Here is a 25596-nt window from a genome sequence, read left to right as displayed (position 1 = left end):
TGCTGGAGGGCTCACAAACTGATCACGCATGAACATTCCCCCTAACAATGTATCCCTTGTGTGCCATGAGGCTGGGTAGGATGTTGCAAGATTCCCAGTACTGGCCTAACACCGCTCCCATTGGAGCCAATGGGATTTTCACCACTGACTTTAATGAGAGCTGAGTTAGACCAAGCGATTGTTTTTGAAAAACCCAGTCCCTGGGCTTTGCACTTCTTCCCACCCGTACTGCTATGCGAAGGGATTTCCTCCTTTTTGTTGTGTCTGGAAATGCGTCTCATCAAGATGCTGTTCAGTTTTTCTATTAGCATGGGGAATGACTTTGCAATCAGGGGAGCAAATCTACCGAAAATAGCAGAGACACTGTCAACAAGACGTTAGGAATGCTGTTAGCAGTAACAACATTGTAAAGAAAGACTGTATCACCACCCACGACATCCCTCCAGGTGCTAGCTAATCAAACAGGTCCTGCATAAACACACCTCTCCGGAGGAGCGGATCTAAACAACTTACAAACTCTCTCTAAGTTGGAACATACCCAAGCCAAAGAAATCAGATTCCCCTATGGTAGGAATGGCACATGACAGAAAAGGCAAAGGGGGTGTTGAGAATAGGGATGTTACCTTTCGATTAATCAGCTAATCGAATAGTTGATGGAATTTCCCATGGGGGGGAGGGAAACCATCCTTTAAGATAGAGGCAGCAAGGGGGAGACGGAACTAGTCGAATTCCTACTTGACTACCCCATAAGCATTTGCTTATCGGACTTGACTAGTCGCTTACATCCCTAGTTGAGGACTGGGATCGATAATGTTCAAATCAGGCATTTCCAACCATGAAAGGGCCTGTTAGAAAACTGTGTAATGAATGGTGTCAGTCAGAAATACATGTTAACTAATATTAGAGAAATGAAGCGTTTATGCATACTGTCAGGGCTGTTCCCCACTCTGGCACTCCAAGCGCAGAAGATGGGGGCCCGCAAGTGACCTTAAACACCTCTATAGGCTCTACTTTCAAAAACTCCCCAGAGTCACAGTTTTACTGACTTTGGGGGGTAGCTGCCACCACCAAGTGAAACAAAAGAGAAAAAAAACACCTTTCTTCTTGAACCCAGGAAGAAAGCACTTGGACTTCCTTCCCCAAGGATACTCCAAACTCCTCTACCACAAGAGAGCTTGAAAAAAAGAAACAAAACAATCTCTCTCATAGCAGACCTCTCAGGCTAGGCAGACACACACACAGACCTCCTCTTTCTTTCCAGGACACAAGAATCAAATCATTGCCTTAAAAAAAAGTGATTTTATTAACAAAACAAAGTTATGCTTGGCTGCTAAGCGTGACAGAGCAACTGAGTAAAATAAATGAAAACACAGAGAACATCTCTGGATATGCTCTTAGACAGTGAATGGGGGAGGGAAGGCATAGATTCACACAGAGAAGTTTAACCAAACCACCAAAACAAAGAAAAATGACCCGATTGCAGCTAAATACACATTTCCCCTTTATTTACTCATGATCCCTTCCTGGTTCAGTCCACTTCCATGCCTCAAATTGGAGGCGTGGTAGTCCTGCCTGGGTTTAAATCATGCTGTTTTTTTCACCTCCTGGCTTAACTCTCCCACAAAGAAAACAGGCAAAGTATCTTATACAATTCAAATTTCAGCACTGTATCCCATTGGTTCTCCTGGCCCCCTGCTAGCAACCTGAGTTTAACCCTTTAATCACCAGGTGCTGGCCAGTACCCTCTTGTCCATCACACATACGGAAAAAGAAAATATAAAGGAATTTTTGCTTTTGTATGTGGTTTTGCTAATGCAGCATTTTGGAACACCGTTGAAACAGCTTCAGGGTTGTGTGAAACCTGGTTTGTGTCTCTTCCTTGGTAAAGCCTTTGTCTGTGTAAATAGCAGGGTGAAACAGAACGTTGTGTTAATGTCAGGTGCCGCCCTCTCCCAGACAAGCCAACAAGCAAAAAAAACCCAAAGCTGCAAAAACAGACCAGCAAGCTAAAACAACCTGATGGAGCCAGTGGGATTAACAGCCAAAACCAGGAAGTAGAAGTAGCCAAATGTAAGTTTGAGCAGCGTAAGCCAAATTTGTTCCCTGTTGTGATTTGTGTCTAATACGTTTTAGCCAAGGGGTTTAGAATGGATAGGTACTTAGATGAGGTAGCTGAGTAATAGAATCTGCATCAAGTTACAGAACAGGTTATAAAGGATAGCAGCTGAAAACAAGAGAGTGGAGAAGACACGGGGCAGAACATAGCAGGAGTAGAGATCTAGGGGAAAAACATCACCCTGTCCCCAAAAGAGGGAACTTGGTCAGTGACTCCTCTTCCCTGATCTGTTTTTGCATGTATAAGTAACTCCTACATGATAACTGCATGGTCTTAAAATATACAGGTTGGACCTGGCCCGGCACCCTTGGGACCTGACTGGTCTCGGATGGGGAATTTTGCTGGAACAGGGGGGTCATCTCTAGCCCCCCTTCTGCCAGCTCCACGACCTGCACTGCCACCCCACTGGCTCCCACAGGGATCCCAACTGGGTTACGTGCCGGACCACGGATGTTGCTGAACCAGAGAGTCCCAGTTCACAGAGGTGCAACTTGTAGAAAGTAAAGGCTACAAGAAACAGTTGAAACCTAAATTAGAGTGGATCCCGGCTGTCGCCCAACAGCCCATATTGCTTCTTTTAAAAAAATCAAATTTAGAAGACAAGAAATGCCTGTCGTTCAACTGGGCTAGGAGCAGAGGTCAAGAACAGGCATCATGGGTTGTAAATCCCTTGCTCTTCTCCCACTGCTAAGTAGGATGGAGGTTTTGGGGAGGACGGGGGTCCAAGTATGGAAAAGGATGACTGGCGTAACCTATGTCCCTACAAGGGAAATCTCTTTTGGAGACCTAGAGCAAAGCAGGGCCATTGGTGCTGATGCACAATTAGCATCCCACACTGCAAGTGGGCATGGTAGTTTGGGGCATGGTCCATAGGCTCTCAGGAGCTGGACTGATAGACTCCATCGAGGGCAAGTAGTCAGGGCAGCTGCAAAAGGACACGGGACCTGTGCTGACCCAAGGAGCAGAAAGTCAGCAGGTTTCTCCAAACAAAAGTATTTTGCAGCAGTTCGGATGACAGTTAACGTTCCACCAGGGGAGCACCAGCAGTGTGAGAGACAGAAAGGGGAAATGGGGAGGGAAAACCAATCCTTCCCTTTTACTTGCCTACCTCACATGCTATTTGATGCTAGCCAAGCTGCCTTAACCCATCTGGTTCATCAGCCCTTTCCTCATTTCTGTGGGATGACAAGGAAAGAAGCATCGATCTTTTGCTCTTCTCCATTTTGTATTTTTCTTGCTTTCACATCCTGGCTGCTGACGAGCTAATTGAGTGATTGCACTACCCAGACACTGCCTGGGTTCCCATGGGAGATTTCTGCAAGCAAGAGGAGAGAAGATATTACTGCAGGGCTTTTGAGTCCGCAGATTGTACAGTGCTGATGAACAGAGAGTAAATGGGACTTGAGTGGGCTCACCCTAAGCGTGTGGAACGGGGAGTGCTTCCCATTGCGTTTCTGACCCGTTTAGATTCCATTCGGTTTTTATTTTTTGTTGTGGATGTGTAACTGTGGATTCTTCATCGAGTAGCATCCCCGTGGGTGCTCCACTGAAGGTATTGGGCTCGTCCCGGCGTCGCAGTCCGGAGCATCTTCATCAGCAGTAGCCCAGCCGGACTGAACATGCGCGTGTTGTCTTGTGCTGTTCATGCCCTTTCATGGAGAGTGGTCCAGCCTCATCAGTTCCTTTCTAACTGTTCATGGCCTTAAATGGAGTCAGGACGAGCTCCCTCTCCGCTCTGAGGCGAATAGGAAAATAGAAATAGGAATAGAAATAATTAGATCATTCATTCACAAGTTCTCATAGAATCATAGAGCTGGAAGAGACCTCAGAAGGTCATCAAGTCCAGCCCCCTGCTCTAGGCAGGACCAATCCCAACTAAATCAACCCAGCCAGGGCTTAGTCAAGCCAAGACTTAAACACCTCTAGGGATGGAGACTCCACCCCCTCCCTAGGGAACCCATCCCAGTGCTTCCCCCCCTCCTAGGGAAATCGTTTTTCCTAATATCCAACCTAGACCTCTCCCACGGTAATTTGTGACCATTGCTCCTTGTTCTGCCATCTGTCACCACTGAGAACTGCCTCTCTCCATCCTCTTTGGAAGCTCCCTTCAGGAAGTTGAAGGCTGCTATCAAATCCCCCCCTTTGAGCCACTTGCAACATGCGATCTCAGCACGCTCACTATAAAGGTGGCATTCTTGCGTGCCATAACCTTGGCACGATGGGTGAGCAAGTTAACAGCTCTCTTTGCTGATCCACCCTACACATTATTTACTGAGCACGGGGTAGTGCTTCGTGTTCACCCTCCCTTTTTACCAAAGGTGAACTCCATCTTTCATATAAACGAACCCATAAGCCTGCCGAGCTTCTACCCGAAACCTCATTCCACCACGGAAGAGACGTGCTTACATACACTGGATATCAGAAGAGTGCTGGCCTTTTAGCTTGAAAGAACACACGTTTTCCGAAAATCACAGCATCTTCTCTTATCTACAGCAGAACGTTCAAAAGCCCAACAGCTCTCCGCACAATGCATTTCCAACTTGATCGTTTCTTGCATCACATGATGTTACGCCTCGCGCAACAGATCTCTACCACACCAACTGCAAGCCCATTCCACTAGAGGGATGGCCACCTTAAGGGATGGCCCATTCCACTAGAGGGATGGCCACGGCTTACCTTAAGGGCACACCACTACAGGACATGTGCCGCGCAGCAACCTGGTCCTCTACTCGTACCTTCGCCAGACATTACTCCTTCGCAAATATACTGAAGAATGATTATGCAGTGGCCCAAGCAGTCCTATCCACAGCACAGAGACCATGAGTCTGAAGCACATTAATAGCACTGGACCATTGCTACGTACTCACCTTCAGTGGAGCACCCATGGGGACACTACTCAATGAAGAAGAGAGAGTTACTCACCTGGTGCAGTAACGTCTGTTCTTAGAGATGTGTCCCCCTGGGGGTTCTCTATGTCCCGCCCTCCTCCCTGCTTCAGAGCTAGGGTTCTGATCTTTTTCAGATGCTCCCGGCTAGGAGAAAGTGACAGAGCCGGACCGTGCTCTGCGAAAGGGCGCGAACGGTACGAGACAGCATGTGCACTCTGGCTGGGCTTCTGCTGATGAAGATTCTCTGCACTGTGGCACCGGGACACGCCCGACACCGTCAGTGGAGCCCCCACAGGGGGACACATCTCGAAGAACAGATGTTACTGCACCAGGTGAGTAACTCTCTCTTACGAAGTACCCTTGTTATTGACGAGCAATGAAGCTGTTGCTGTGTTAGCTGTGTAAAGTTGGTACTTAAGAATCTAAGTTTGTCCCTCTGGTTCTTTCTGGATTTTAATGGGGGGGGAGATTGACTCTAAGCAGTCCTTGCTGAAACCCCTCAGCGAGTCAATTTTGGGTCTCCATGCACTTTTCTGTAGAGGTCGTGCTGAAGTGCTAGGAAAGGGGCAGTGAGGTGAAACTCTAGTCTGCCAAAGGGAACACGGGCACTGGTCCATCTCCCCATGAAGCTAATGGATGGACTCCCATGTGGGTCAGGCCCTGCACTGCTGTTGTGTGTCCCTTTAAGAAGTGGGCACCTGCTTATCAGCCCAGGATTGGGGGTTGGGCTGCACAGAACTGGAAGGGACCTCAAGAGGTCAACAAGTCCTGTCCCCTGCCCTCAAGGCAGGATCAAGAACCATCTAGATCATCCCAGACAGGTGTCTGTCTAACCTGCTCTTACATGTCTCCAGTGATGGACATTCCACAACCTCCCCAGGCTGTGTGATTAAGGAGACTTGCTCACTGTTTTCAAGCAAGAAATGCTCCAGAGATCTACATTAAAGAGAAACTGGGACATGAAGCAGAGGCCTGCAATGTGTCCTGAGTCTATTTTAGCTTGACAGGCCCCTAGTCTGAGCTCAGCCGAGAGGGCTTTAGAAAGGAGTCCGGCAACGTATGTTCTGCTCTACTGCAGCGCCAGTGTCTCTGTCTCTCTCTCTCTCACACACACACACACACTCCACAGCAAAGCAACAGGCACCAAAGTCTGTGGGCAGTGGTGACTTCCCACCCCGCTCAAATGGGGCGATTCCTCTTCTGCAGCAGGATGAGCTGCCTTAAAGACAACTGGCTCGAGTCCCTCCCCTGGGATGGGCTGGAACACGCGCCTGGAACGTAGCTGTGAAATAGCTTCTTTGATGCAAAACCAGAAACTGCCCTGAGGTTTTCTGCTGAGCCACAAGCATGGGAACTATGCATGCGTGGGGTGTTGCAGCGTCCCATTTATGTGCAGGGTCCCAGCCGCCATCCCTTCCCTGGGGTCTCAGTACTGCTGGCCCCATGTGTGGGGCTCCGCTCCTGACCTTCCTCGTGGGTCCCGGCTGCAGGATCCAGGGCCCAGGCTCTGTCCCTGGCCCCACATGTGGGATCCCAGCTGCCCCATGCCTAGGGCTCTCCATGACCCTTGGTCCTGATACTTCTGTTCACCTTTATCCGCACACCCCCAAGCCATGGCCCACTCCTGGCCCCAGCTTAGGGGGTAGGGGAGCAAGGAGGCACAAACAGTAATAAGGGGGAGGGGGACTACTGGCTTCAGGACCCCACTGCAAAACCTGTTCCAGCACCACCGTGCTGAGCCAGTTACACCCTAAGTCCAGTTTGTAACGTGGACAGGAATTTCCGGCATTCCATCACTGGGTTGAAGCAGGTCGGCAGTAGGTTCAGGTCTGGTGTAGGACATGGTCAAGGTACCATCTACAATACAAATGGCAAATTCTGTAACCATGGGAGACACCGACTGTATAGCAACCTGCTCCACTCACTGTCTCAGTTGTAACCAGCACAGATGAGCCTTGTATACAACTAATTACTATCCTTACCAGGGCTTACAGGTGGTAGTCAAGACAAGGGATTGAGGAAGATAAGTTGTGGTACATACAGAAACATAGACAGGATGAATGTCAAACAGGTTTTCAACCTCCATGAGGAAGCTACAGCTGGCTTCACCGGCCACATGGTGATTTATCCCTTCATAAAGGCAAAATTGTGTTTCAATCCACTCCTACACTTGACCCAGTTGGATTTTTCTAGGCTAATTTGCTGAATCGGCTGTCTATCCCTATTAACGTGACATTAAAAGAGGTAGAGTTTGATTTCATTTCTGCATGCCTGTGTTTCTTTGCCACACTGGCAGCGGACCGGGCTCTTACAAAGAGTAACAATGGAACTGATGCTCGCTTTAAGGCTTCTTGAAAGAAGTGGTGGAAAATAGTCCAAGCGTCTGTTGAAAAGGAAATATTTTCCCCGCTGTCCAGGAGAGACGGCTGTTGGGTTCCGAGGAAAAGGAGAGAAACGCACTTTCTTCCTGCTAGAAAGCTGTCTCGCTCGCAAGGAAAGAGAGCTGCATGCTCACATTCCTTTCGGTCCGGACACCGCTCCGAGGGGGCTTCCCTTCAGTTCCGAACCACAAGCCCCTGAGACAAAATAAACAGCGTTGGTTTCGAATGCCTGGCGGAGCTTTATTTTTTTGTTCTCCTCTGCCAAACCCTGCACGCAAAAGACAGTTGATGAGGCAGATGGAGATCAGTGCCAGGCAAATAAAGCAGTTCATTTACAGCCTCGGCAGCACAGGGAGGAGACCGCGAGGGACAAATTGAATTAACATGCAGCCGAATGAAGAACTGGGACTTGAACACAATGTCCTGCTGTGCCGTTGTGTTGCAGTTGCAAGGCCGGATCGTCACAGACACACAATCTCCTTGAGTCCAAATTGCTGTCATCCAGAATCTTAAACAAGCCATTATGTTGGCGCTGGTGGGGAATGACCACCCCATCCCTCCCCTCGCCCCACAAAACATTTTTAAAGAAAATGAAAACTTTCCCTTGAACATTTTTGTGGGTTTTGTCCCAAACTGAACATTTTTCAGATGAAACATTTGTTTGGTTGCCAGCCACTAAACAAAAAAATGGGTATTTTTACTCAAACTTCCGGAAAATATTGAAAACAGACATATCCAGGAGAAGGACAAAAAAACCCTTTTCCACTGATAAAAACCAGTGACAACGTTTTCAACCAGTTCTTGTTCTCAGGGCAGGAGGAAGGAGTGTTTCAAAGCACTCGGCCGTGTCCTAAGGCAGAACGACTGGGAATTGTATTATGAACTTGGAATGGGACCCAAGGTAGATCAACACTCAAGCCCCTAACTTCAAAGGCATTCAGGTTCCTGGCCACCACTGATGCCAAGAGGAGTCGGATGCCTAAACAGGGCTGGGTGCTTTTGAAAATCCCACAGTGACGCTGCCAGACCATTGTTTCACGTACAAATGGACAGATGTGCTAGCAGATCCGCAACATTTCTGTCTCCTGAACAGTATCTTGCGGGAGTGAGCAGCCAGGACAATCAGTTAACAAGCTGATGTTGCATTCAACCCCCCCTTCCGTCCCACGTTGAATTTAAGAGCTAGGACAGATTAGCCGTCTGCTCATCCACATAGATCCCACAGAGATAGCGGATGGACGGGGCAGCGGAAATCGTAGGCAGGGGAAGGCTTTGTCTTCCCAAGCCGCCAGCCTGGCCCCACCCACACTCCACCCCCAGAACGCCTACTATAGACATAGTGGGGGTGGTGTTATTGCCCCTGAGTGCCCGCTCTCCCGGTGCTCCAGGGCTGGAGTTACACGTTGTCTGCCCACCCCATGCTCCGGGGCTGGGGAGGTTGGGGCCGTGTGCTGGGGGGTGGAGCTTGGCTCCTATGGAGGTGGGGCCTGGGCAGAAGGAGTGGAGCTGAGGGGAGGGTGGGGGCTTGCCTCCCCCCTCCTTACCTTTACCTACAAGTGGCCAGAAGTTTAACTTCCTCGAGCATGGCATTTTCCACCACACTGTGATTTTCCCTGTGTTTAATACCTTCCTACCCCCACTTCAAACCCACTGGGTCCATTCTCGCCCCCAAAATAACCCATCGGGAAAAATTCAAAGTGGAAACAAGCCCCATCAAGGGCTGTTAACCATCGGAGCTGCCTTCCGCAGGCCATGATGGATTCTCCATCACCAGCCGTCTATAAATCAACTCTTTCTACAAGACGCACTCTGGCTCAACCACAAGTCACTCGGTTTGACGCAGGGATCAAGGTAAGTTCTCTGGCTTGAGTGAGGCAGGAGGTGAGATCACATGATAACGGTGGTCCCGCTGGCCTTGAAGTTCGACATTTAACAAAGGAATTTCCCCCTTTTTTAACCCACTCCAGGGTACGTCGAGACTTATTTTCACTTTTGAAAGAAGATATGCAAATTTGGCAGTACTTTGCATATCTTCTTCTGATCACCTTTTTGAAAGTTTTTTTTTTAAAAAAGAAAGCTGTTTAGATGCGGTTCTTTTGGGAAAAAAAACCCTCTTTTTTCAAAAGAACCAGTAATTCTCAATTTTTGAGGAAGTTTCTTTCGAAAAAAAGGGTTTTTTCTCTGAAAGAACCACATCTAAACTGCTTGCTTTTTTGAAAAAAAAAAAACTTTTCGAAAAAGCGATCAGAAGATATGCAAATTACTGCCAAATTTGCATATCTTCTTTTGAAAGTGAAAGTAAGTCTAGATGTACCCCCAGCGACCACCTCTGTTTCTAAACTGTGTCTTACACCAGCGACCGGCATCATAAGCAAGCTTGAAAGGATTCGATTTTCATTGGTAAATGCACCTCTCGCTGTGCCCGCAAACAGATGCTAAAATATTTCCATCAATAATAATCAATATTTACAGGTGGGCACAGAAAGAAAAATGCTACTGGAGGACTTATTCGAGTCTCAGGGTATGGCAATTTGCTATGCGTGTTTTGCACATGGTATTGACTGTGAGTTTCGTGGGTATGCAACTTTAATTTCTTGACTCTCACCATCTACTCTCATTAACTAATTGTCTTATCCAGACTGTTGTTGACTGCCTCCTATCATTGCCTGCAACTGTGAAAATTTAAATCAGTAAAACTGGGGGGAGATGCTTACAGCAAAAGATGGGTATTTCGTCAGAATTATGACAAAATCAAATTCTGCCAAGCCTAATTATAAATGATGGTGCAAACCTGGACAGTGTTTTCAAAGCGATGTTGAGGTCAGCAATTAAAGGCCAATACAGAAGTGCCCTGTATTGTCAATATTACTTAGCAGTAATAGATGCCCTGTATCTTTAATAACTTCCTTTTGTTCTTCTGGTCCTAATTTTCAGCATCCTCATCACAGCGTAGCAAACCGACCAATCTCGTCTCCTTTGTTTCCTTGCATTCCCCTGCCCATTTGTATCCATCTCGTCTCGTTTAATACTTAGATTGGCATCTGCTTGGGGCAGAGACTGTTCACTCTGTACAGCACTTAGCATAACAGCGTCCTGTCCACGACTACGGTTCCTAGGTGCTACGTAAAAACAACTGAGTCCAGGAGTGCTGAGATTCTTAAGCATCTGTCATGCCTTACGACCCCAGGGCACGAACCAGGACCCGCTGCGTATGGCTCGGGTTAACGATTCTGCATGGGGCAGCGTGATTGAATCAGTGAAATAGATTTATTAGGTTTCTTTGGAAGCCTTCTAAGGAGAGGTCACTATGTACTCAAATAGCTACTGAATTACCATAATCATACACAGCTCCTTTTCTCTGCTGCCAGGAAACCATCGTCTGGCCCCCTCCAGCCCACGAAGGAAGGACGATCCTCGCTCCCCTTCCCTTTTTGGTATAACTCACATTTGCAGGAGGACACGCTGGTGGCTGATATTCGTGCATGGCTGCCAAGGTCTCTCACTGTGGTTCTGGAGGATTAGCCTTGCCTGGGCTCACAGTGAGATGGTGGCTGCAAAAACCTCAAAGAGAGAACTAGGCCCCTTCATACTGTGCTTGACCTGCCTGCTCCTCTCAGACACGTGTTGCCCTGGCTCAGGCGTTCCTGTGCAGTCCGGATTCCTGGGATGTCCATGAGTCCTGCTAAGATAGTGCACACTGGGAAGCACCTCGTGATCCTGTTCATGGACCTCGGCAGGATGTACCCTCTGAACATAAGAACGGCCACACTGGGTCAGACCAAAGGTCCATCTAGCCCAAAGTCCCGTCTGCCGACAGCAGCCAATGCCAGAACAGAACAGGGAATCATCACATGTTCCCTCTCCTGTCATCCATTTCCAGACAAACAGAGGCTAGGGACACCATTCCTACCCATCCTGGCTAATAGCCATTGATGGACCATGAATTTATCTAGCTCTTTTTTGAACCCTGTTAAAGTCCTAGTCTTCACAACATCCTCTGGCAAGGAGTTCCACAGGTTAACTGTGCACTGAGTGAAGAAAAACTTCCTTAGTCTCCTCTTTTCTAAGACAAAAAGTCCAAGTCTCTTTAATCTCTCTTCATATGGGACCCATTCCAAACCCCTAAGCATTTTTGTTGCCCTTCTCTGAACCTTTTCCAATGCCAATATTTTTTTTTTGAGATGAGGCGACCACATCTGTACGCAGTATTCAAGATGTGGGCGGACAATGGTTTTAAATCTAATGCGTATGCAACGTTAAAGAAACGTTCTCTCTCTCCCAGCCCACACATACAGCCCCTGCCAGGAGGGCCCCAGTGGAAGCAGAGTTTAAAGCAGTACTGTCTTGTTGGTCTCTGCCCTTATGAGCAGAAGGGCCCCTGCAGTCACAAGGAGATTGCAAAGTGTCCATCTATGATCACCTGCTATTGCTCACAGAATGCAATGGGCAACGACACCTCCCTCTGCGCTCACGGTGCTTCTTCACCGCAGGGCTCTTGCGCCTCCCACGGATTGTCGACTCTGGAAGAGGTGAATTGAAAAATCCCGTTTCCATTGTTTTTACAGTGCAATGGTCACCAAAACCACCACAAAACGAGCCCTGTGCACTCCCTGTACCGTGTCGTAATTGAAATCAACGCAGAACACCTCCCAAAAGATTGAAAAAGTAACTTTCCATTGGTATTCTATTGGTTAACAATGCAATTCACAGTGAGATTCATTCCGGTTCTTTTTTTTTTAATTGAGATTCTTTTTTGAGTTAATCGACAGCCCTAGACTAACGCTAACTTATCTACGCCGGCAGGGCCTGACGAAATTCATCCTTAGGCTCTACAGGAACTAGTGGAAGCAATTATCTTGGAGAACTAATGGAGTGCAGGTATGGTCCTCAGGGCACCTATCTTTGAAAAAGTACCACCCAGGAAAAACAGACCAGTCAGACGCATTTCAATACCGGGAAAAATCCTGGAATAAATTATTAAACAATCAATTTGTTTAATTCTCTCCGTACTGGGAGAATAACAGGGTGATACGCAAGCGCCAACATGGATTTGTCAAAAGCAAAGCATGCCAAACCAACTTCATTTCTTCTTTGACAGGGCCGCTGGCTTAGTGGATGTGGGGAGAGAAGTAGTTTTTGGTAAGGTTACTAGAGAAACATGGTCCAGATGAAATCAGACAGGCACACAACTGGTTGAAAGACCATGCTCCGAGAGTCATTACTAGTGGTTCTCTGCCAAACTAGAAGGGCGGACTTCGTGAAATGCCCAGGGCGGTTATCCTGGCTCAGGTACGCCAGTATTTTAATGACTTGGCTAGTGGAGTGGAGTGCATGCTTACCAAATCTGTGACCAATGCCCTACTTGGAGGGGTTGCAAGCCCTTTGGGGACCAGGGTGAGGATGCTACCAAATGACCTTGACAAACTGGAGAATTGGACTGACATGAAGAAGCCGAAAATCAATAAAGACAAGTGCAAAGTACTATGCTTTGGAAAGAAAAAACAGATGCGCCGCCGCAAAATGAGGAACGACTGGCTAGTACGGCTGAAAAGGAGCCTGGAGGTCAGAGCGGGTTGCAGATCAAATATGAGCCAACCATGTGATGCAGTTGAGGAAAAAAGGACTAATATTCTTGAGCGCATTAACCGCAGTGCTGTATGCCAGGCCAAGGAGGGAATTATTCCCGCGCTGCTCTGCACTGGTAAAGCCTCAGATGGAGGATGCATCCAATTCTGGATGTGGGAGGGGTGCAGGGTCTGGGAGGGAGTCTGGGTGCAGAAGGGGGTTCTGACCCGGGGTGAGGGGGTGGGAGGGGTGCAGGGTCTGGGAGGGAGTCTGGCAAGGGGGGTTCTGACCTGGAGCACAGGGTTGGGATGCCGGAGAGGGTGCAAGGTGCAGGCTCTGGCTGGCAGACACTTACCACAGCTGGCTCCCAGCTGGCAGTGCAGCAGGGCGCTCAGGACCCTGGCAGCTGGTCCATGTGTTCCTGCCCCTCTCCCAGGTTAGACATCTCTGCCAGGAGTCCCACTTGCTCCCCAGAGGCTGGTCCAATCTTCTGCACCATGGTGTCTCTTCAGCCCCTCCCACTCTTGTCTCCAAATCCCTCCCCCACGCATCTGCTTGGGAAGGGACATTGCCAGGGGCTGCTCCCGCCTCTGTAAGGGTATGTCTACACTAGCCCCCCAGTTTGAACTACCTGCTATTCCTCCTGGAATGAGGTTTAACAGGTAGTTCGATTTAGGGCTTTATTTTGAACTACCGGATCCCTGCCGCGTGTAGACGCGGACTTGTAAAATTCAAAAATGGTGACCCGCCAGGAAGATGCAAATCAAGCGCGGGATATTTAAATCCCAGGCTTGATCTGCAACTTTGAATGCCTACATTAGTCTCCCTAGTTCGAACTAGGGGGCTAGTGTAGACATACCCTAAGAGTGCTGGGGGTGGATCCATGGTGGGGCTGAAACCAAGATCCATTCCCCACATATTTACCGTGCCGGGGAAGCTAATCCCTCCCCTCTTTCACATGGTGGTTTGTGGTGGGGTCTGGCACCAATGCCGCTGTACCTAAGGAGAGCAGATGGATCGAGATCTAACACTGGGTTTGCTGTCTCAGGCACTCTCAGAGTCAGAGCCCCAATTCCACGGCAAATGCCCCTTATGTAGCCCTAACATCACAGCTCCTTGCTTCCAGTGTACCATGGACGGGTTTTCTTAGCTCCTTGCTCTCCCAGGACAGAACCCTGCTGCATTTCTACCCTAGAACGCCCGTGGATCTTACAACAAACTCACAGTGTGGGGAAAGGGGAGTGTTTCTAGCCAAATCATCTGGTTTTCATGTTGCAACAATCCCTCAGGAATCTGAATGGAACTTTAGCCTGTCTCCAAGTTTTAATTATTCTGGCCACGGTAAAATGAGAGTCTTGGGCTGGGAGGATATTGAGATTTCAGAGGTAGGACTGCAACTCTGGCACTACACTACCGGAGGGGGGCGAGGGGTGTAGGAGTTAGAAAAGTTCCCGGCCAGACGACGTAGAGAGGGTCTTTCCTTCGACACGAGGCCTAGCAAGAGCAGATTTGTGATGTTCAGCCCCAGCCTGCAATGCATGGTTTCTGTGTGAGTTAAGTTTTAATACAAGCTGATTTCAAGAACGCATTCTTGTTCGGGACAGCTGTTCATTCTGTGCTGAATTGTCAGCAAGCAATTCTGTGGCTCGGTGGAGGATGGCCACTAGATGGCGAAGTGACTGCTTGCGCCCCCCTAACCCAGACTTCTCTTGTTAGCTGTTGAGCTCTTAACTTCAATATCCTCCGAGCTTCGATTTACCAGAGCAGCATAATGTTGACTCGGGGTAGGTCTAATTCCGAAGGCTAATGGGTTTGAAACACGTCATCCGTTGTGCACGAAAGGCAAGAGTGCTGCGTGATGTATGATGTTGGGCATGTAGATGGATGATGTCCATTAAGGCTAGAAGTCTGATGATTTCAAAGGCATCATCAATGTTAATACACCCACAGCGTTTTGTCCTGAACTCGCTCCAATATAGATGATGCCACCATCGGCCTACAGATGACTAACGCGGTCGCACTCACATGACATACAGCTCAAGTCGAGAGTTTGGTTTACCCAGTGTTGATGAGACCCACGATATGGCAATGTTTTACTGAAACAAGTTTCCACATGACCGCCTCTTACAGCATTAAAACAGAGCTGTGGTGCTTGGTCCTTTTGCCAATGTTGGTATTGGCTCAACGCTAAGAACGTCTCGCTGAAAGACGAGGCAGCGTGGAAGGAAGAAAGGACCGACAGAGCCAATAATGTCCGAGGGGCAGCTCTCACCCAAACTGGAGAAGGCAGAGCGACCGATGTCCCTGAAGATTTCCGAAACTCCCAGCTTGTAGCTGGTTGCCGGGCGGTCACTCCGGAACATTCTTCCCAAGGGAGCAAAACCGCCTAACTTGTTTCAAGACTGAGCTTTATACGTTCACGGAGAGGCTGCCGTAATGAGACCTGCCTACAGTGGCATGTCGCTGAGTTGCGCCCGTCAGCAGCAAATCTTGCCGGTGGTTGGTGATGGGACACTTGCTGGGGAGGACTCGTTAGTACAGCAAATTCTTTCCCGTGTTGGGCTGCGGGGTCTTGCCCACATGCTCAGGGAATCACTTGTCGCCATATTGGGAGGCAGGAAGGAATCTTCCCCAGGGTCAGACAGACAGGTGGGTCTTTGTCTTTGCCCGCAACATGGGTCGCTTGCAGGTTTACACTAGCATTAATGGTGGATTCTCTCCCACTGGAAGTCTTTAAAGGGTGATTTGGGTCTTCAGTCACTCAGCCAGAATTGGGAGTCTAGGACAGGAGTCGGAGGGTGAGGTTCTGTGGCCTGGGATGCGCCACATGATCATGATGGTTCCTTCCGGCCTTACCCTCGAAGAGCTGGTGCGCACAAAAGTTGAATCATTTCCTTCATGTGATGTAGATTGATCTGCGTTGGTCTCAATGCACCCTGGCAGCTTCTATAACCTGCCTCCCTCTGGGCAGCGTATGGGATTCTTTGACATGGAAGGACTAGGAGATGCAGTGCAGGGAAAGGAGCGGTTTAAACACTGAACGTTCTCTCATTGGGCTAAAAGGCAGTTTCCCCTTCTTCATCCACTTTAGAAACATTCCGATTCCAAAGCGTTGAACCAGGGGTGGCCAGTCAGTCTCCTTTACACACCCGAGCCATTAGACTCCTGTCCGTCTACTTGTGCTCACTGCGTGGAAAAGAGAAAGCTGTGCAGATTAGGAGTGAGAAGATGTGAGTGAAAGGTGGGAGTGTTTTTGTATTTGAAGCCACTTCTTATTTAGAAACACTGGCTTATAATTTAGAAACACCAGCTCCGTAAACAAAGAAACAAACGGACATTTTTTTTCATGCAGCGCACAGTCAACCTGTGGAACTCCTTGCCAGAGGATATTATGAAGACCAGGACTTTAACAGGGTTCAAAAAAGAACTAGATAAATTCATGGAGCTTGGGTCTATCAATGGCTGTTAGCCAGGATGGGTAAGAATGGTGCGCCTAGCCTCAGTTTGTCTGGAAATGGATGACAGGCGAGGGATCATGTGATGATTATCTGCTGTGTTCACTCCCTCTGGGGAGTCTGGCGTTGGCCACTGTTGGCAGACAGGACATTGGGCTAGATGGACCTTTGGCCAAGGCCAGCTACCTTCTCAGCGACGCTTCTGGAGTCCAAATCTAAAGAGGATGTTTCTGGGACGAGCTCACCTTAATTCCTCGTGCTACCATGTTGCAGGAGTAGGGATTAAATAATCACAACCTTTTAACAAGGGAAATGAGGCCTCTGCTGAGTAACTCTATGACCTTTTCACTGTAATCTTCCTTCTGCCTCGCTTCATTTCCCCCTCTTGCATGATTGATCCCTGACCTCCCGTGGCAGCTGAGGCTGGAGGGGGCGAAGTTCACGGTCGTCTTCAGTTAAGCACCTCATAAACTTTTGGTGGCTGTAAAACCACAAACCCTATAAACACCGCTAGTAATAGGCTTCTCGCAATGAAAAACTGGTTGCTGCCTTGTAAAGACTTAGGAAATGTTTCTTCCCAGGATTCCCGAGAAAGCCCTGTAAACAGTGCCAAGTTTATGCACAAGCTAAGTAAGCCACAGTTTTAAGTCTCAGATTATGAGGGGCCTCCAAAGACAAACAAACAAACAAACAAACTTAGTTTTTTAGTTGCATCCCTGCCTCTCTATCGTTCTATATGCAAATAGGAAACTTTATTGTTTCTATTTCCATTGTCCTTTCTGTTAGAATAATACACATTTTTTGTTAATGGTACGGAGCCTCTTAAATTGGACAGAGTTTAGGGCCTCAGCATATCTTCATTCGGCCCTGCCCGTAAAGTTCGTATGCAATGAACAGGGCTGCAAGAAATGCTGCGTTTTGTTCTGTTTTGCAGCTAGAAACACCCCCGAGGGGTGAACTCACCTTAAAGCAGAACACAAACGGCCTCTACCTTTGTCAAAGTAGAGTATTTGCCAATCAGCCATTTGGGATTTACACCAACAGTGAGGTAATTTATCGGGGGGGGGGGGGGTTTATTGACCCTCTTTCCAATCTTACTGTTAGTTGCTCAGCTGGGGAAAGCTCTCTCGGTGCCAAGTCGAAATTATGCCATGCGTCCTTTTCCCATGTACAGGAAATCTGTCACTGCTAGTTACGGTCAGGCAAGGCTGTAATTATAGCAATACAAAAGTGTTTTGTGCATCATGCACGTGGTTTGAGACAAATAGTAATTCTGTGATCTACCTTGGCAAAAAGACTGGCTTCAGACAGTCTAGTAATGGTGAGGAGTCTATACAGGTTGGACCTCCCTGGTCCGGCACCTGGCTTGTTCTAGACAAGGGAGTATGCCGGACCAGAGGAGGTCTGGGGACAGCAGGGGAAGGGAGGGGCTTCCAGCCTCCCCACTGGGCTCTTCTCTCCAGCCACCTGGATTCATCTCCCCAGCCTCCTGGCCCTCCAAGGTAGGACAGCCCCACTGGAGTTCCCAGTGGCCCTGCTGGCTTCCTTGCCCTGTCGACTGCAGGCTCTGGTGCTTTGTGGGCTCCGCTGCCCCCACCAGCCGGCACCTCTCTGAACCGCGGCAACCTCTGCCGCTGGGACTCTTTGGTCCCTCAACATCTGTGCTCCTGCCGGACCATGGATGTTGCTGGACCAGAGAGTCCCCGATCACAGAGGTTCAACATATATTCCTGCCGCGTGCTGATAATATTTGCTCTGACTGTCTCAAGTCAATTGCTACTGAGCAAATGATTGGCTATTTTAATGTGGCTCTGGACATATTTACAGAGAGCCACACACACACACGCTGAACATAAATAGAACTCTAGGGCTCCAAACAAAAGTACTCAAAGTCAGGGCTGGCTGGAACCATGGCTGAACACACTGCAACGTTTTCAACTTTCAGAGCCTAACGTCAGGCTCTAACTACAAGTAACCAGATTTACAGAATCAGAATAACACAGAATCAGAGACCTCGGGAGGTTACGTCCAGCCCCTGCACTGAGCCACCAAGTAAACATAAACCTTGCTGCAGAAGTGTTTAACCCCAGAGTGCGCAAAATACGGCCAGCCCATGTATCACTTCTGTCCAGCTCATGGTGCAGCAGGGGGCTCAGGCAGTTCACCTGCTGGGCCGTGTCCTCATGCCACTCCCAGAAGCTGCATCCCGGCAGAAGGGGGAGGCAGCTTTGTGCACTGCCCCCATTGGCTGGGACTGGGACATGGGAGCTGCAGAGGTGGTGCTGCAGGTGCAGGCAGTGCATGGAGACCCGCTGCCCCCCTGCCTCCCAGAGCACGCAGAAAGGTGCCAGCAGCAGCATGGCGAATGGGACAAGGCACCAGCACCTCGGTGGGAATAGGGGAGGCATAAGCACAGGGTGCCAGATGCCCTGGGGCGGAGGAGGGAAACCATTGGGTGCCAGCTGCCAGAATGGCAGTAGGAACGGCCGGAATGACCCTTCCCAGCCTGAATCTGGCAGCCCCCCAAGTCTCGGTAGCTTCCCTCAGTACCCCATCCTAGCCCTCCGTTCCCCAGTGTGGTGTATGAACATTTCAGCAGAGACAGGACGGTCGGAAGTCTCCGACACACTGTCTAAGGTACTTCACTGGCCCCCTTCACTGGAGTATCTGAGCACCTCACATTCTGGAATGTATTTATCCTAGCAGCCCTCTGGTGCGGCAGGGCAGTGCTACTATCACCATACAGATAGGAAGTGAGGCTAAGTGATATGCCCAAGGTCACCCAGGCAATCGGTGGCACAGCAAAATACTGACTGCAGGGCTCCTAAGCTCCAGGCCAGCACCCATTCCACTGAATACTCCTTCCCCTCATTTCGATGACAGGTCAGGAGGGAAACGACACAGACATACCCCTAGAATTCTGTCTGCCTATTGTTCCATTGGTGTCCGCTTTGCATTTTAAAAGCTATTCTTTGATTTATGGTCTCCCAATTTACCTGCCCGAACACGAATGACGTGATTTTGCCTAGGCCAAGCTTTCACGCTACTGGCCAGGATGCAAGAATGCAGACGTGGTCTGCAGCAAGCACGTGACAGAGGGGCTTTGGTAGGTACAACAGAGGGATCCCGCAGCTGTTTCTTCAAACACAGCATTAGTGTTGGAGACATTGAGGACTCTGCTACAGAGCACGTCGGATTCACTCCTCATAGCTGACTAAACACCGATCTGACACATGGACAGGACACTGTTTCCAGCCCAAAAGATTCCAAAGAGACAAGGCAAGTTAGGAGGAAAACGATCCCCTCCCTTCCAAATTAAAAACAACCACTTACACACGGAGACACAGCATAGCTTTGGCACCAGGAAAGGATATGGCGTATGCTCTGTATGATGGCCAGATTAGGGTCTGCAATCAAGCGAAACATTAAAAGCAAGATTAAATGAAACCTGTCAAGCCATGTCACCTACCGGCTGCTCTGTTTGGTGTGCCGGAATTGCGGCCAGTCAAATTTTTGTGAAATAAAAGAGCCATACATGGGGAGTTTCTGAATTCCTCCTGTTCTCAGTCACACGTTTTATTAGACGATAAACACTGAATTATAAACACAAGCAGAGAGCAGCATTTGGAAATGCTTCATGGGCAAATGAGCACTGATGGTTCTATATTCGCAGTGATGTCAGAAACGTAACAATCGGATTCCGAATGACAGTGAGGTAGCGCTACAAGACGGGGGTATAACAGTTTTCACATCATAAGCTACAGACACATCGTTCAGAGGAAATCTAAGGCTTCAGAAAGCAAACAGTTCATCTTGTAAAGGAATAATCTAGCGACACATGTAATTTAGATTCCATCCAGGCAGATAGTCAATTTGAAAAATAAATGCTTCTGTTCACAGAACACTGAAACCAATGTATGACAAACAGGCTATTTTTTATGAATTGCTGATATTTAGCTATTTTGTAGGAATTATGCTCTTGCCCGAGGGTTACCCTGGTAACAACGACTCTTTCCTTAAATAAATTTTATAAATGTGCTACCACATCTAACAAAGAGGCAGACACCACAGACTTTAATTGCCCTTAGTTAAAGGGACAGGACTGAAATTTCCTTGGCGTTCACACAACGGCAATTTTTGTAGTCTGCTACTTTTCTGCTCTTCCTGCATTCTGCCAGTTTTCAAAGGCTACCTGCCCCTGAATCAGACAGAAATGTCACCAGACACAAGAAACTGTCAGTGAACCAGCAGCTTCTACATTTTGGTGGCCTGCAGAAAGCATCTAGAAGCATCTAGACGGACGACCCTTGGAAATTTAAATGTAGAAACTTTGTCAACAGAATTTTTTTTAAGGGCAAGAGGAACATGCTACTCTGTTACAAACTTATCAGGCAGATACCTGTGCTCTATGTTAATTGCATTGTTAAAGTTCATTGCAGATCCCACATTACAGCAATCCATAGCAAACACCAGCAGGAGAGAAGGTAGCGTCATTTGTTTAATAAAGTATTTTCCTTTATAAAAAAAGTTTGCTAAGACACACATATTTCACATAATAAATTATCAGTGTCCAGGTTTTTTTAAAAAAACACATGAAAAAGACTGTACTTCCAAACCTGGTGTTAGGCAGAGATGGTGCAATACACAGCAATATACACAGATTTATACGTTGCTATGGAAACAGGGAGCGCATGACACTGCACAAAACGGGACTAAAAATACAAGCTTGCTTTCAGACAGCTTCAAGAATGAAAATCATAATTTGAGGGGGGAAAAAAACCCTGATTTATTTTTGGAAATTGATCGTGTGCTCTGTCACCATATGTTCTGTTATAATTTGTGTAAAACTAATCACCCTTCCTTCAGGAACCATGTGAAAACAAACAGGGATACACAGAAAAATGTTGGGACTAATTTTCACTACTACTACCACATTGTAACTGAAACGGGTAACGTCCCTTTGGTTGTTTTCAGTGCAGAATGATGTAGAGTCACAATTTCTTATTTTCCTGCTTTTCTTTCTTTTCCAAAGTCCTTTAAGAGTGACTCTGAGGAGAATGTAAACTGTGAATTCTTAAGGATCCAATAGAGTCTTGGTATGACAAACTGTTAAATGGAAAAAGAAAGAAGAATATCAATAGAGACATACAGGCAACGGACATGCTTCCTTCAAACCATGTACAGAAAAATAGCTTGGCTTGCAGTCACAGCATTTGAATTGATCCTGAATTATCAGTTGACACTGTGTGGTTAGGCTGACTTTCAAATGCTCTCACATAAATAGCAGTGTCTCACGACAGAGTCAAACGTTACATCTCATCCATGAACATTTTCCCGTTGCCCACTTATCTATGCCACGCCAGAGCAGTGCTCCGTTTCAAACCCAAGAAAAAAAAGTGCATGGCTAAGGAGCTAAAAGAAGTCATTCACAGGACCCCACCAAAAGGAAAAGCCCACATCCCGTGGGGAGATATGCAGATTTGTATTCGTGCAGCGTAATGGTGACGCCTAAACTGTTGAGCTATTAATAAGATGGCGCAAAAATTTACTAAGTGCTTCCCTTCTCGCCAAATTTTAAAATAAAACGCTGCCAACATGGATGGCATCTTTTGCTCTGAAGCAAAGACCATAAAATAGTAAGCTCTTAAATGCAACCCCTCCCCTCCCTCTCCTTCTGGCCTGATTTCAGCAGTGATATTTCACAGAAACCTAATTTGTTTGGATTGCAGCGGAGAGAAGACAAATAATTCTCCTATCCATAACAAAATGACTTTGGTAAACAGCACTGCATTAGATCTCATTAGAAATCCTGCACTCTCGTCTGTCAACCCCCCTGGCATAACCCGCGCATACACACTGCCATGGGTCACAGCTCCTTTTGTTTACTGAAGTGCACTAGAAGTAGTATCAGTACAGAGACAGTAATGGCCGTCTGGAAATGCAAGATTCACTGCATGTGTAATATGCCACCCGCGTATGAAAAACGAAGGGATCGTCTAGTTTAGCATAAGATGTTTTGAAGAGGGAACTGCAGGCTAGCTGGTGGTGGTAAGCCAGCAGGACGGTAACAGGCAGAGGACATGAACAGAGCTGAGGACTGGAGCGTGGGACTGTATTACTCAGCAGAGGGGCTGACACAGTTGCCGGGCACCTGGGCATGGTGGCGGCAGGGGCCTGGCTCCACCCTCCACCCTCCTGGAAGGGGCGGGGCCTTAGGTGGAAGGGGCAGGGCTGGAGATGCCTGGAGCGTGCCATGCCCCTCCCCAGGCAGCCGGGAACACAGTGCATGGTGCTCCTGCCACTATTTAACGGTCCAGGGCTCTAGCTGCCACCGCTGCTGCACTAATAGCAGCCAGGAATCCCGGGCCAGGAATCGCTAGGCTCCGGGGCACTTCCCCCTCCCCCATCGCCAGGCCTCTCAGTCAGTGATTCCAGGCTCAAGAAATATTTGGACTTAATGGTTTCTTTGGCTTCCTGCCCAAGATCTTCCCGGAACAGGCTAAAGCCCGGAGAGAGAATCCCCTCACGCAACTAGATTCCTTCTTTCACTCAGTCCAAGAGGCGCGTGACCTACCACACCGGGGAATTCATTCCTGTAGGCCCCACGGCCCAGACTGCACCACAGATCACAGCAGCTCACTAATCAACACCTGAGCCCAAATCAGAGCCCAACCTGAGGGTCACGGCTGTGGTAGGAGAGGCAGGCCAGGTCTAACTACCACTCTGGTAAAGAATGAAAAGAAGTAACACACAGATCTCAAACGCCCATTCAAGGGAAGCACTGTTTTCCTGTTAGCAAAGGGTTAAATTGCCAAAGGTGCCCCTATGGATTATTGCTTTTCAGTGGCATGCGGGCACCTACATCTCCTAGGCACATCTGAAAAGTCTACCCACATCAGTAGACGTGTCCAAAGGACAAGTGGGAAGCACTATCTTGGAGACCTGAAACATGTCAGAGATTACAAGGTACTAAGGGATGTGGCAATTAGAGAGGGCTAGATGTTGGACTAACACATCTCAAATACCACAGGAATGGGCAAAAACCATCCTGGGGGCTGGATGTGACCTGCCAAGCCTTTTAATCTGGCCCATGGCCTGCCCCTGCAGTACAGAGCTGTGCCACTCAAAGCTGCTCCCTGTGGCTCTCTGCACTGTAGGGGGCAGGAGTGAGCCGGGGCAGGAGGCTTCCTGTATTGTGCCCACCCCCGGTGAAATCTCTCAGTTCCCATTGGCAGGAAACCAGACAATAGGAGCGGAGAGATTTTGCTGGAGGCAGGAGCAGTGTAGCACAATTTCCCAGCTCCCATTGGCCAGTTTCCAGCCAACAGGAGTTGAGAGATTTTGCAGGGGGTGGGGGCGGCACGTGAAGCTTCCTCACACAGTTTAAAGAGCCACATGGAACAGCCAGTCACTGAGTGATCTGGGGCTGCTGGCAGGCAGGGAAGCCTGCTTGAGCGTGTTGCTGGGTGGGAGCTGCTTAGATAAGTGCCTCCGAGCCAGAGCCTGCCTCTGGGACCCTGCCTCCTCCCGCTACTCAACTCCTTCCCAGACCCTGCCCCCCTCCTCTCTCCTCCCCCAGGCCAGAATCCTCTCCTGCATCCATACCCCTCTCGGACTCTGTGCCTCAATCCTCTGCCCCAGGTCACAACCTTACTCCTTCACCCAAACTCCCTCTCAGACCCCCCACTACCTCCTACGCTCTGGTCCCCTACCCAAGCTCCTCTCTGCACCCAACCTCCACCCCAGACCTCACATCGGCTCCGTAGGCCACTTACTAAAAACTCGGAGTGTTCCCCATCAAAAAGTATTGCTCACCCTTGCAATGAATGAATAGAGAGAGCCATCCTCAAAAAAATACTGACAAACAGCAGGAAGGGAGGGAGTCGCGAGTGGGTGACTCGTTTCTGGTGTATCTTCCACTTTTAGATTGATTCCATACCAACTTTTGGAGAGGGAATGGCTTCTGGAAATCAATGATGGCGGCCATTGCTTTTCACAGAGATGCCTCCCTACGGGGGAAAGCCAGGAGGGCAACATATTTCAGTGCTTGTCCATGCCAAAGAGGATAAAGAATAACACTTCTAGCCAGGCCACGACAGAGCCCGAGAGTCAGAATGTACTGGAGTCCCGCGAGAATCAGATCCAGATTCAGCTAACTCTCTCTCCACTAGATCTGGATGATGACAGACATGAATGGCTGTTGGGAGTTGAGTAGTTTCTCCCAAAGGGACTGGGTTCTACTAGCCCTAGCGACTGTCAGGATGTGGGGTTATTCTCTCAGCCCAAAGGGGTCCCAGCTTGCTTTGTTTTTACAACTAATATTTTTATGAGGGTCACAACTATGTGCATTATTTTCACTGAGGTGTATTAAAGGCCAAAGTTCACATCTCGAGCCAAACTAAGGGGCTTGATTTTCAGTTGCACCAAGGCCACTGTGCACTCCTCTGGAAGAGAAGCCTTTACATGGAAGGATGTTACTTGTGTGCCCCCCCGAAGGCCCCTCAATGGTGCCACCCTCCTGGAAGGGGCGGGGCCTTGGGTGGAAGAGGCGGGGCTACAGCAGCCAGCCCTCAGTGCTGCCTGGAGTGGTGTAAAATGGCTTGGGTGTACGTGGGACTCAAGCCCAGCTGTTTTTAAAGGCAAGGCATTTTGAAAAAGAAAGCAGCAAAGAATTCTCATCGCACCAGGAAAGCCCGGGGTTGTGTCTAAAAAGAGAAGGATGAAAAAGTATAACTGATGGTGCAGCCAGATTATGTAGACAATGGATATAAATGGAGGAAGGGTTTCTGCTGGTAGAGAGAGAAAGAAAATAAATGATTATTATGATTGGTCTGGTAGATCGAGACTGATGGAACCTGGAGCGTGATAACTCACCAGCTGATCTGTGGATCCCTGGTGACAGAACAGTGACTGACTAAGCCCAGGTGGGAGCAAGATTAATTTGCTCAGTGCAGGATACTTCATTCTAATCGCAGCAAGGTCAGATCAGGACAAGAGCTGCAGAAAAAGTATCTTATTCTGCTTAATGTCAGAAGATAGAGCTGACTTTGTCATAATCTCTTAAAGGAGACACATTACAACCCTGACTTCACTAGCTGGAACGGGGTGATGGCTAAGAGCTGGCATGATGATTGTTGCGAACAGAAAAGCTCCCTCATGCTTCTCGCTGGTGTGCCTTCAAGCAAGGGGGT

At 48.5% G+C, this 25596-nt stretch overlaps 1 protein-coding gene and 1 long non-coding RNA gene across 2 annotated transcripts in view; both read right to left on the bottom strand.

Moving 5' to 3' along the window:
• Nucleotides 1–3678: 3678 nt before the first annotated feature.
• Nucleotides 3679–19848, bottom strand: LOC112545068 (uncharacterized). The gene is made up of 3 exons (XR_012903052.1): nt 19739–19848; nt 17504–17613; nt 3679–3851 (listed from the first exon to the last, which is right to left on the bottom strand). It is a non-coding gene; the product is annotated as an uncharacterized LOC112545068 (long non-coding RNA).
• Nucleotides 19849–19952: 104 nt separating this feature from the next.
• DTD1 (D-aminoacyl-tRNA deacylase 1) overlaps nt 19953–25596 on the bottom strand; it is a 104013-nt gene continuing 98369 nt past the window's right edge. Inside the window, exon 6 of the mRNA XM_075925770.1 lies at nt 19953–21511. The gene's annotated coding sequence lies outside the window, so the exon portion shown is untranslated. The remainder of the gene's footprint in view (nt 21512–25596) is intronic.

This window comes from Pelodiscus sinensis, chromosome 3 (genome assembly GCF_049634645.1).
Source record: "Pelodiscus sinensis isolate JC-2024 chromosome 3, ASM4963464v1, whole genome shotgun sequence".
Taxonomy (NCBI): Eukaryota; Metazoa; Chordata; order Testudines; family Trionychidae; genus Pelodiscus; species Pelodiscus sinensis.
This window is presented reverse-complemented; position numbering and strand designations above follow the sequence as displayed.